Raw genomic sequence first — 12,822 nt, 5'->3', positions numbered from 1 at the left:
TCCTTGGGTGCCATCGTACCACAAAGATACTTAACATGAGAAAGGAACTTATTATTCCGAGTGTTGTTGATCGTGTTACTGTAATTAACTGTCAAATTGGTATAAAAATGCTTAGGCTAACTCATCCTAACTCTTCCACAGAAGCCCTCCAGAATTTCCTTATTGAAGATCAGCATTGTTCCAGATAGATAACTATCTTGAGGTTATCTTGAGATGATTTCGGGGCTTTTTAGTGTCCCCGCGGCCCGGTCCTCGACCAGACCTCCACCCCCAGGAAGCAGCCCGTGACAGCTGACTAACTCCCAGGTACCTATTTACTGCTAGGTAACAGGGGCATTCAGGGTGAAAGAAACTTTGCCCATTTGTTTCTGCCTCGTGCGGGAATCGAACCCGCGCCACAGAATTACGAGTCCTGCGCGCTATCCACCAGGCTACGAGGCCCCTTAAAACTTAAAACTAAAACTGGAACTGAACTCAAATTGTATAAGGTTTATAATTTGTACTGAAGAGAAGCAACAACGGCACTTTCCTGCACCGTGGGAGGTTACACCCTTTCCAATTTTAATCCCTCCCTTTCCACCCAAGAAACAAATTAGAGATCATCCCAAGCTTCGTCTTGAGGCAAAGCTCAACGCCTTAAGCCATATTGATGCTCTGTCCACAGAGCATTCTCTCTCTCAAATTATAAACACTGATGGTTCCCTACACCGCACCACGGGTGCAGCTGGAAGTGCAGTTGTCCTGACAATGGGCGATGGCCTATACTTTGAGTGGGGAGTCCGTATAAACAACTTGGCCTCTACCCTTCAGACCGAACTATTTGCTTTGATCCTTGCACTGAAATGTGTACGTCTCCAAACTTGATACATTAATTGTAAGTGACTCTTTATCATCCTTAATTGCTCTCAACTCTTTAAGACATAACTGTAACATGCTCGTGTCAGAAGCTAGGCACAAATACAACAAAATTATTAATGATAAAACAAAGTCCATTTCATGTGGTCTCCATCTCATGTTGGCCTCCGAATGCATGATAGAGCTGATGAGTTAGCCAAAGAATCTGCCTTTAAAGGAGCCGTTGAGTGTAACGTTGGATTGTCAATGAGCAATCTGAGAGCAGCAGTACACCGAGAACTTCAACAAGATCTTGTAGATCTGAGGTAAAGTGAAATTGACACCAGTAATTCCATCTATCATCATACTATTATGCAAGAGGAGCCACACATTTATGGTTCATCCAATAAAATCAGCAGACTTCTAGATGTGACTACTGCTCGGCTTAGACTCGGTTACAAGTATCTCTGGGAATTCTCATTATCTGCCGATGTAGACCTGACCAAATGTAAACTGTGTCAACAAAATTATTCGCACACCCTCCGTCACTATGTGATGGAGTGCGAAAAGATACGTGAATTCAGAGACAATTCTATAACCAATGTTCCAAGGATGTGTCAATATTTCATTAAAATGATCTGCTACCAGAAATTTTAGCCAAATATCCCCAGTTTGCAAACTGTAGGTAGTAACTAAGTGACTGTAACCTATCCACTGCTGCCCATTTGATGGGGGGCGGTGTGCGGGACATTGGATGGGGGGCGGTGTGCGGGACATTGGATGGGGGGCGGTCTGCACAATTGATATTAGCTCTCCACATATGTCAGCTGCTTAATTTAGAAACTGTACTTATGGTCGATCTCGAACCCATTTATGGTGTGATGACTTATACTGAATTTTGTAGCTAACTCATCAAGATTGTAACTTGCTTAGCTAAATGAATTGTGGGGTTCAGTCCCTGAGCCCATTATGTGCCAATGTAACACTTTCCACTACCAGCCCACATGATGGGTATGGGGTGCATAATAAATGAACTAAACTAAAACCTGGTGAACTTGGAGGTCTATATTCGTACTGCTTTTGCTGTGAAGACCTCCGTTGTTGCCGTCCTTTTTGACCTGGAAAAGGCTTACGACACTACCTGGAGATACCATATTCTGTCCCAACTTTGTTCTTTTGCCCTTCGTGGTAATCTCCCTCTCTTCCTCCAGAGCTTCCTCTCTTGTCGTTCCTTTAGAGTTAGGCTTGGTTCCACTCTCTCTGCCTCTTTTCGGTAATACGAAGGTGTACCCCAAGGTAGTGTTTTGAGCACTACTCTTTTTCTGGTTACCCTCAATGGTCTTCTTTCCTCCCTTCCTTCTAGCATCTTCTCCCCTCTTTATGTTGACGATCTTACTCTTTGCTGTCGAGGTGATGATTCGCCTCTCCTTCAGCGGCGGCTTCAACTTACGATTGATGTCGTGTCGTCTTGGGCCACCAATCATTGCTTCAAGTTCTCTGCAACTAAAACTTGTGCTATGACTTTTACTCGGAAGTTTGTCATTCTTCGTCCCTCTTTGTCGCTTTATGGACATCTCCTTGTGTACAAATATTCCGCGAAGCTTTTGGGGTTAATCTTTGATACTCGTTAGTCTTGGTCGCCCCATATGTCTTACCTCCAAGTTGAGTGTTCTAAGGCCATTAATCTACTTAAGGTTTTGTCCCATACTTCTTGGGGAGCGGATAGGCGCATACTTCTCTCTTAACATTCCTCTCTCGTACTGTCTAAACTCGATTATGGTTGCCCTGCATACTCTTCTGCGTCTCCTTCTACTCTTCGCCATCTTGATCCTTTGCACCATACTGGGTTGCGCCTCAGCTCTAGTGCCTATTGTTCGATTCTCTCCCTCAGCTTGTATATTGACACTGCCTTCCTGTCTCTTCAGAACCGCCGAGATCGCTACTGTCTTCGCTATCTTGCACGGTCCTTACAACTTCTTACTCTCGCCTCTGTCATGCTTTGATTTATCCCCCTCCTGTAGTTCTTGCTCCTCCTCACCCCTTCCCTCTTTCTGTCCGGTTGTCTCGCCTGCAACATTATCTTTCGGTTAGTATTGCTAATTTTTCTCCTCGTGTTGTTCCGTCCTTATCCCTGTGTAGGGTCCCCTTCCTCAATATTGCAAATCCCTGACCGGCATCACTAAAGCCTTTACCCTCTCTACAGTTCTGAAACGTCTTTTCCTTGAACACTTTTCTTCACACTCCCGCTCTGTTTCCATCTTCACCAATGGGTCTAAGTCTGCAGATGGTGTAGGCTACTCTGTTGTTTTTCCTGACCACAAGTGGCCATGTGGTCAGGGTAGGCTACATGTGTCTCCTGCCTCCGGAAACTAGCATCTTCATGGCAGAACTTTATGCTATTCTCTATGGTCTTCGTCTCTGGCTCTCTTGCTGTCACTCCTCCTTTGTGGTTATAGGTGACTCTCGCAACGCCCTCATGGCTCTGAAGTTCTTTAATCCAGTGCATCCGGTAGTCATCGAGATTTAACATTGGCTGTTTCTTACCTCCAGTTGATTTAAGACAGTTGAGTTTTGCTGGGTTCCCAGCCATATTGGTGTCTCTATAAATGAGCGTGCGGACGCTGCTAAGGAAGCTATCTGCACTTGTCCCATCTCCTGTAAAGATATTCTTTATTCCGACTTTTACCCAGTTATTCATTCCTCCATCATTGTCTGTTGGCTGGGTTGTTGGTCTTCTGTTGTTGGTAACAAACTGCGTGCTCTTAAGAGTAGTGTGTCCCTATGCTCTGCGGTCTGGCAAGGTATTGGCCATATGCGCTTAACTCACGGACACTTAATGGAGCGCTGCCCTGCTCCTTATTGTCCTAACTGCATTGTCCCTCTTACAATTGTGCATATCCTTGTTGAATGTCCTGACTTCCAGGACGAACATGTGTCTTGCTTTCCGACTGTCCTCAACGGTCACTTGTCCCTCGACAGAATTCTTGGTGAATCAGATACTTTTGATATCGTTCACCTTATGTGTTTCTGTTCTCATATTGGCATCCTCAGTGATATTTAGCGCCCTCTGATTATCCGGTACATTTGATAGTGATACATAGCCTTCCCTGCTTGGTGCCTTCTTTGATAATAACTTACTATCCCTCCTAAGTTCTTATGCGAGTTTTCCCCCTTTTCTTGGCCACAGAGACTGACTCATGAGGTCTGGCGTGGTTTACAAGGTAAACCAAGGTACACCGCAGGTAATATCAAGGAGATATCGGGTTTGAGGCATTTATTGTACAGGAATATATATGAATTTGGGAAAAATAGCAACAGAAATCGGAAGGCTCACATGGAAGGTAGATGACGTCACCGTCAGCAAATAGGAGGAAGCAGAGCTGTCATGGAGAAGGTGGTGAGGGCCCGTGATTGGCTGGAGACTCAGTTGTGCGTGAGGCGCTACCGTGAGCAGACAAGGGATGAAACTTGAGGTTATTTTACCTGTCTCTGTGCTTTTAAAGCGGAATGTACAAATAATTTTAAGAGATACACACTGCCTTTCGTAGCCAGTGTGTATAAATGAGAGAGAACTGTAGAAAGTTTTCCAGACTCTGGAACGTCATGACCACAGAGAATGAGGACATGCGTGCACCACCGTTGACCAGGAGCGTGTGATGGCGCTCCAACAGCGCACCTATAAATATAGGTTCGGCTGACAGGTGCCAGAGGCCACCAGTGACAATGTAAAACTGTTCCGACTCGACTTTTACTTTATTTACATTACTTTTGATATCGATATTTCATGTTGTAGGAGAATATTATTTAGTTTATAGGGTGAGTGCCGGACTGTGAAGACCTGCTGGGAGGTCGCAGCGTCGGATGACGAGTAAGAGGAGATGCTACAAGGCCTAAGTACGATCCTCCATGGAACATTATTCATCTTAACTGTGGATAAATCCACCAGAATCCACTCGGACAAGGGTCCGAGATGACGTCACCGTCGGACACATTTTGTTTTCCTTACTGCGCACTTATGTACTGCGCACATATGTACTGCGCACATATGTACTGCGCACATATGTACTGCGCACATATGTCTGAGTGACTCACAGAGTGATTGAAGGTGAGGGATTCTGATTTCTTTGATATATTGATGCAAATATCTGTCTGATATCCAACCAAATCCATCATGACTGTTGTATAAGCTATCAAGAGTGTTGGTTGACAGCTACAATGAGAGATTGAGAGTAACCAGCACAATCACTTGGGCTGGACTGTAGAGCGGAGCGGTCTCGCTTCATGCAGGTCGGCGTTCAATCCCCCGACCGTCCAAGTGGTTGGGCACCATTCCTTCCCCCCGTCCCATCCCAAATCCTTATCCTGATGCCTGCCCAGTGCTATATAGTCGTAATGGATTGGCGCTTTTCCATGATAATTAAGTAACAAAAATAGGCATTAACCAATGATCTGTGGAAGAAAATTTCCAAGTGAATCATCAACCCGGTCATTATACATGGTTATATGTTATAGCCTTATAGGAGTTCGTTATATTGAGGTATAACGAAGTCGTACCGTGAGTGGTTCTACAGAGCTCTGGAATATTAATTAAGTGGTGTCTTATACAATACATCGATATAAATAAAATGGAAATGTTAGTATGTGCATAACCGCTAATCTCTGAAAGTTCTTCACCGATTGCTTTGAAATTTTCACACAACGTTGCATTCGCATCCGAGCGGGTTTATATATACATACTATATAGATGTCACGTCTGTGATGATAAAAAAAACATGCTTTTATTGAAAAACTGTTTTTCGTAAGTTTTTCATGTGAGGGAAATGTTCGAAACCTCTACACCGATTGCTTTGAAATTTTGACACAACGTTGCAGTCGAATAGGCGCGTCTTTTTATATATCTACTATATAGATGTCACCCCTGTGACAGGTAAAAACATACGCTTTTGAAAAACAGCGCCATCTGTTGCACTTAATAGCAACATGCACGCTATACTAAATATGTCACGAATTCCATTTCAATGTTTCCGATTGCATTGATAAATTTTATTTTCATAGATTTCGAGTTATTTTATTTTTATTTAATTATTTTGTGTGATATTGTGTTGGAATTGAGCTGTGTTGTTTACCATACTGTTCATTTTGTAAGTATAAGTATAGCTGCCACACCTGTGACAGGTAAAACTATGCTTTTCTTGAAAAACAGCGCCATCTGTTGCATGTAAGAGCAACACACATGCTATACTAAATATGTCACAATTTCATTTCAATGTTTCTGATTGCATTGATAAATTTAATTTTCATAAATTTTTATTTATTTTCATTTCGATTTAATTATTTTGTGTGAATTGCGTAGGAATTGAGCTGTGTTGTTTACCATACCGTTCATTTCGTGATTATAGTTTTTTTCTTATTTTCATTTCATTTTTTAAACTGTTTATCTTATATTTCAGTGATGGGAACATCAGATCACTTGATGTTCCCAATTTTCTGATGGGAACATCAGACCATTTGGGAAGGCATCGGACGAGGGAGTGGGGAATGGTGGGGACGAGGGGACGGAAGTGAGAGATGGTGGGGAGGATGAGGGGACAAGGGAGGAGGGTAATGGTGGGGAAGGACGAGGGGACGGGGGAGTTTGGGATGGTGGGGACGAGGGGATGGTGGGAATGGAGATTGGTGGGGAGGACAAAGGGACAGGAGACTGGGGCATGGTGGGAAGAGGGTATGGTGGAGTGGGGAATGGTGGGGTGTGAGGAGACGATAGAGTGGAGAATGATGGGGAGGACTGGGGGACAGGGAAGGTTGCTGTGACTCAGCAACGCACAGCAACGCGTGGCCGGGTACTGCTAGTTGACTAATAAGAACATTTCTTAGATTATAATCAATGTATATGTCAAAATATATATACTTGTATTGATGTAGGAGGTTAATGATAAACTGCTCAGAGCTGAAGATAGTTGATATAAACGACTTGTGTAGCACTGAGCGGAGGCCAGGGGTCAGATTCACGAAAGCACTTACTCAAGCACTTAAGAACCTGCCCATCTTTTCTCAATTTTTGGCGGCTTTGTTTCCATTTATTGAACAGTTAATGAGCTCCGAAGCACCACGAGGCTGTATATAACAATAACAACAGTTGACTGGGAAGTTTTCATACTTGTAAACTGTTTAATAAATGTAACTAAAGCCGTCAAAGATTGAGGAGAGATGTACACGTTCGTAAGTGCTTGCGTAAGTTCTTTCGTGAATCTGGCTCCTGTTCTGATTGTAGAGGTCTTCATATACCTGATTGTTAATCCACATGTTTAACCCATCTTGGCAACACTGGGGCTCGAGTCCTGATTGCAGTTATTTTCCTCATTTGGTACAAATGTATTTTTGTTCATTAAATATTAGCCTTCTTTTTAGTTAGACGTTTTTCTTCTTGCAACTGTTGATCAAGCAACCCGTCCTCCTAATAGAACGTCGTATTTTGACGTATAGTCTATCTAAGGCCAGAAATGGTCGTACTAGTAAATGGCAGCGGATGGCGAAATTGTCCCGTTTTCTGTTTTGGGTCCTCTGGTAGGTTAGGATAAGGGCACTTTAGTACGACAGTTTCTTGACGATGTTGCTGTAGATGTGGCCAGACACAACAGGTGTGTTCTGACATGTGGAGGATGTGGCCAGACACAACAGGTGTGTGCTGACATGTGGAGGATGTGGCCAGACACAACAGGTGTGTACTGACATGTGGAGGATGTGGCCAGACACAACAGGTGTGTGCTGACATGTGGAGGATGTGGCCAGACACAACAGGTGTGTACTGACATGTGGAGGATGTGGCCAGACACAACAGGTGTGTACTGACATGTGGAGGATGTGGCCAGACACAACAGGTGTGTGCTGACATGTGGAGGATGTGGCCAGACACAACAGGTGTGTACTGACATGTGGAGGATGTGGCCAGACACAACAGGTGTGTTCTGACATGTGGAGGATGTGGCCAGACGAACAGGTGTGTTCTGACATGTGGAGGATGTGGCCGGACACAACAGGTGTGTTCTGACATGTGGAGGATGTGGCCGGACACAACAGGTGTGTTCTGACATGTGGAGGATGTGGCCAGACGAACAGGTGTGTTCTGACATGTGGAGGATGTGGCCGGACACAACAGGTGTGTTCTGACATGTGGAGGATGTGGCCAGACGAACAGGTGTGTTCTGACATGTGGAGGATGTGGCCGGACACAACAGGTGTGTTCTGACATGTGGAGGATGTGGCCAGACGAACAGGTGTGTTCTGACATGTGGAGGATGTGGCCGGACACAACAGGTGTGTGCTGACATGTGGAGGATGTGGCCAGACACAACAGGTGTGTACTGACATGTGTAGGATGTGGCCAGACACAACAGGTGTGTACTGACATGTGTAGGATGTGGCCAGACACAACAGGTGTGTTCTGACATGTGTAGGATGTGGCTGGACACAACAGGTGTGTTCTGACATGTGTAGGATGTGGCTGGACACAACAGGTGTGTTCTGACATGTGTAGGATGTGGCTGGACACAACAGGTGTGTGCTGACATGTGGAGGATGTGGAGAGACACAACAGGTGTGTGCTGACATGTGGAGGATGTGGAGAGACACAACAGGTGTGTACTGACATGTGGAGGATGTGGAGAGACACAACAGGTGTGTTCTGACATGTGGAGGATGTGGCCAGACACAACAGGTGTGTGTTGACAGGGATTCCCACATACATGACGCGGGGCCTTTCTCCTGCAACCCGTCCTCACCCCAGGTTCATTCCATCCAGCGGTCGACCCCACAGACGCATTCATAAATTTTAACATTCTGTTTATCAAAACATTCAAACTAAATACAAATAATCGCCAACAGAATCTAAACACCTAACCTAACCTAACCTAACCTAACCTAACCTAACCTAACCTAACCTAACCTAACCTAACCTAACCTAACCTAACCTAACTTAACCTAACCTAAGCCTATATTTGCACAATATGCTAATATAATATAATATTAATTTATATTTAAGAAAATTGTTTTTTTTTTAATGACCAGCATATTAAAATTGATAAATGCGTCTTTGGGGTCGACCGCTGGATGGAATGGACTTGTTCTGAGTAAAGATTGCATCACGACTTGCTTTCCTCAATGATATATATAATATTAGTGTGATTTCACTATTTAAATGCAAATTATATGAGATTTATATTAATTATAAGAATTATATTATATAAGAATTTAATGCATATATATGAGATTTAACGCAAACAAGGTTACACAGGTGGAGACTGAGTACCCACATGAGCCACAGGGACGTTAGAAATAACTTTGTCAGTGTCAGAGTAGTTAACAGATGGAATGCATTAGCCAGAGATGTGGTGGAGGCTGACTCCATACACTGTTTTAAATGTAGATATGATAGAGCCCAGTAGGCTCAGAAACCTGTACACCAGTTGATTGACAGTTGAGAGGCGGGACCAAAGAGCCAGAGCTCAACCCCCGCAAGCACAAATAGGTGAGTACAAGTTTTTTTTAATTAAAATTACCTGGCTAATGCTAATAGGCCTATTCCTCTCACCGCTGTTTTCCTATGTTCCTTTATTCATGGATGTTCTCCCAGCTTTCAGTAAAAGCTTGCGCAATTTGCAATATTTTTTAGCAAGAAACTTACACCAACAGCTTTATTAGAGGGCCAAGCTTTTTAAAGCTTTCTTCTCAGGAAGCTTGTTACACGGGCCCGGGGTCGCCCTGTTGTTCCTGACTGGCTCTGTGGTTGGGTTGTTAGGCCAACCTGTCCTCAGGCCAGGCTGGTTATTTTAGGTGTTTAGGTTCTCTTGGCGAATATTTGTTTTTGTAGTGCTTGGGTGAAGCATTTACAGCGTTGTGGCTCGAACACGAGTCGTCAGCGAAGCACTTGTTCCGGAAGTGTTCGAACGTCATCAGTTGTGAGTCGTGTGTAAACCCCTTTTTCAATCATAAACAGGGAGTTTGGCGGGTGCATGGATTGGACTTTGGCCTTTGTTTATGAGGACGGGCTGCATAAAAAGTGGGTTTGGCGGGTGTATTAACGAGCCAGGATCATTGTGTGCAGGACGGGCTGTAGTGTGAGGACGGGTGGTTTTAGGCGTGTTTCTAGTCAAACTCCGAGGGTTCGTTCTCGACTCGCAGTTGAGAATTCCGGGTTCGAGTCCCGGGTGGCACGAAAATTGTTGGACGCGTTTCCTATCACCTAATGCACCTGTTCACCTGGGAAGTTTCCCTTGTGAACGCATGTAAGGTATCAAGTCTTGATACAAGTACACAGTCTCAAGGATTAGCTCCTTGAAATCACTCAGTGTTATGCAATAAGATCTTTCAAATATGGATTAACCATATTCATATCTATTCAGATCTTGGTCATCAAACCTCTTAGTTTAGATCTTTGTCTATTGATGCATAGCAGAGATCTTCACTAGCACATTCCTGTGTTAGAGCCCAATCGTTCGTGCCTTCTCTCTGATGTTCTGGGGTCATCAGCAACTGGGAACTTTAATAGATATTTGGTACTATTTAGTTTGAATATAATTTGACATTCTGTTGACATTTTCACCCGTGTTTCTCTCATTGTAATTCAGCTTTTATTTTGTATATTCTCATTGTAATTGATAATTTTAAAAGAAATTTCTGTTTACACCTTTATATATACATTATATATATATATATATATATATATATATATATATATATATATATATATATATATATATGTCGTACCTAGTAGCCAGAACTCACTTTTTGGCCTACTATTCAAGGCCCGATTTGCCTAATAAGCCAAGTTTTCCTGAATTAATATATTTTTTCTAATTTTTTTCTTATGAAATGATAAAGCTACCCATTTCATTATGTATGAGGTCATTTTTTTTTTATTGGAGTTAAAATTAACGTAGATATATGACCGAACCTAACCAACCCTACCTAACCTAACCTAACCTATCTTTATAGGTTAGGTTTGGTTAGGTAGTCGAAAAAGTTAGGTTAGGTTAGGTTAGGTAGGTTAGGTAGTCGAAAAACAATTAATTCATGAAAACTTGGCTTATTAGGCAAATCGGGCCTTGCATAGTAGGCTGAGAAGTGCGTTCTGGCTACTAGGTACGACATATATATATATATATATATATATATATATATATATATATATATATATATATATATATAATGTTGCACCTAGTAGCCAGAACGCAGTACTCGGCCAACTATGCAAGGCCCGATTTGCCTAATAAGCCAAGTTTTCCTGAATTTATATATTTTTCAAATTTTTTTCTTGCGAAATCATAAAGCTATCCATTTCATTATGTATGCATTAATTTGTTTGAATTTGAGTTAAAACTAACGTAGATATATGACCGAACCTAACCAACCCTACCTAACCTAACCTAACCTATCTTAACCTAACCTAAACTAACTCAACAAAGTCAATAATTTATTTTCTTGTTATAATATAGTAATAATAATTCAAATAAACTAACTGGAAACAATTTATTGAAAATAAAGAAAATCATTCGGCCTATTAGGCAAATCGGGCATTGCATATTAGGCCGAGAAGCGCGTTCTGGCTACTAGGTACGACATATGTTATATATATGTTTTGTAACTGTAACTATATATGTAACTAGATTTACTAAACCCTGTTCTTAAATGCAAATCCTGGTCTGAAACTCTCCCTGGACAGATGTAATAGGACCCATTATCACCACACCAGAAATAAATATCTCTTTGATATCCCCAGAGTTAAACTTAATCTGTGTAAACACTCTATGCAAATAAAGGGACCTGGTCTATGGAACTCACTCCCTATTGAATTGAAAAGCTGTCCAACTTTTGCGTCATTCAAAAAAATACTAAAAAGTACCTAATTTCATCTTCATAGTTTTTAACCTTTTGCTTTAAAATTGCACTGTATCTATTGCTACCCAATCTCCCAATCTTTATGTACCCAATCTGAACATCTTTATCATTGTGATCATTTTTGTCTTTTTATATGTACTGTCAATCTGCTGTATGGTGTCTATTAATCTTGTTTAAATTACCAATCAAGCTGTCAATGTAATCAATCAGAGCTTTAATATACCAATGTGCTTTAATATACTTACTAATCTCTCTCATCTCATTTTTTTCTTGCAATGTATTTGTTATCATTTTATTAATTCTGATAGAATTTACCTACTTAAAATTATCTGTTAGAATAAGGACCTGCCCGAAACACTGCGCGTATTAGTGGCTTTACAAGAGTGCAATTACTGTACTATGCTATGTATTCTCACAAACCCAATGTACCTTCTTGTATATAAATAAATAAATAAATAAATAAATATATATATATATATATATATATATATATATATATATATATATATATATATATATATATAATATACAATTTATTATTATTATTTATTAAATAAATAAATTTATATTTAATACTAGCGGGGATACCTGTGGTCTGTGTCAGGTGTGTGGGCGAGGATACCAGTGGTCTGTGACAGGTGTGTGGGCGAGGATACCAGTGGTCTGTGACAGGTGTGTGGGCGGGGATAACAGTGGTCCGTAACAGGTGTGTGGGCGAGAATACCAGTGGTCTGTGACAGGTGTGTGGGCGAGGATAACAGTGGTCCGTAACAGGTGTGTGGGCGAGGATAACAGTGGTCCGTAACAGGTGTGTGGGCGGGGATACCAGTGGTGTGTAACAGGTGTGTGGGCGGGGATACCAGTAGTCTGTGACAGGTGTAGGAGCGAGGATACCAGTGGTCTGTGACAGGTGTGTGGGCGGAGATACCAGTGGTCTGTGACAGGTGTGTGGGCGGGGATATCAGTGGTCCGTAACAGGTGCGTGGGCGAGGATAACAGTGGTCCGTAACAGGTGTGTGGGCGGGGATACCAGTGGTGTGTAACAGGTGTGTGAGCGAGGATACCAGTGGTCTGTAACAGGTGTGTGGGCGGAGA

The 12,822-nt window shown here is 42.3% G+C and overlaps 1 protein-coding gene across 1 annotated transcript in view; it reads right to left on the bottom strand.

The window, feature by feature from the left end:
• LOC123747480 (nephrin) overlaps window positions 1-12,822 on the bottom strand; it is a gene marked incomplete in the record, with an annotated part of 541,340 nt that overhangs the window by 179,458 nt on the left and 349,060 nt on the right.

The sequence above is a fragment of the Procambarus clarkii genome, chromosome 5 (assembly GCF_040958095.1).
Source record: "Procambarus clarkii isolate CNS0578487 chromosome 5, FALCON_Pclarkii_2.0, whole genome shotgun sequence".
In the NCBI taxonomy this organism is placed as follows: domain Eukaryota; kingdom Metazoa; phylum Arthropoda; class Malacostraca; order Decapoda; family Cambaridae; genus Procambarus; species Procambarus clarkii.
Note: the sequence above shows the minus strand (reverse complement) of the source record. Positions and strands in the feature narration are given on the sequence as shown.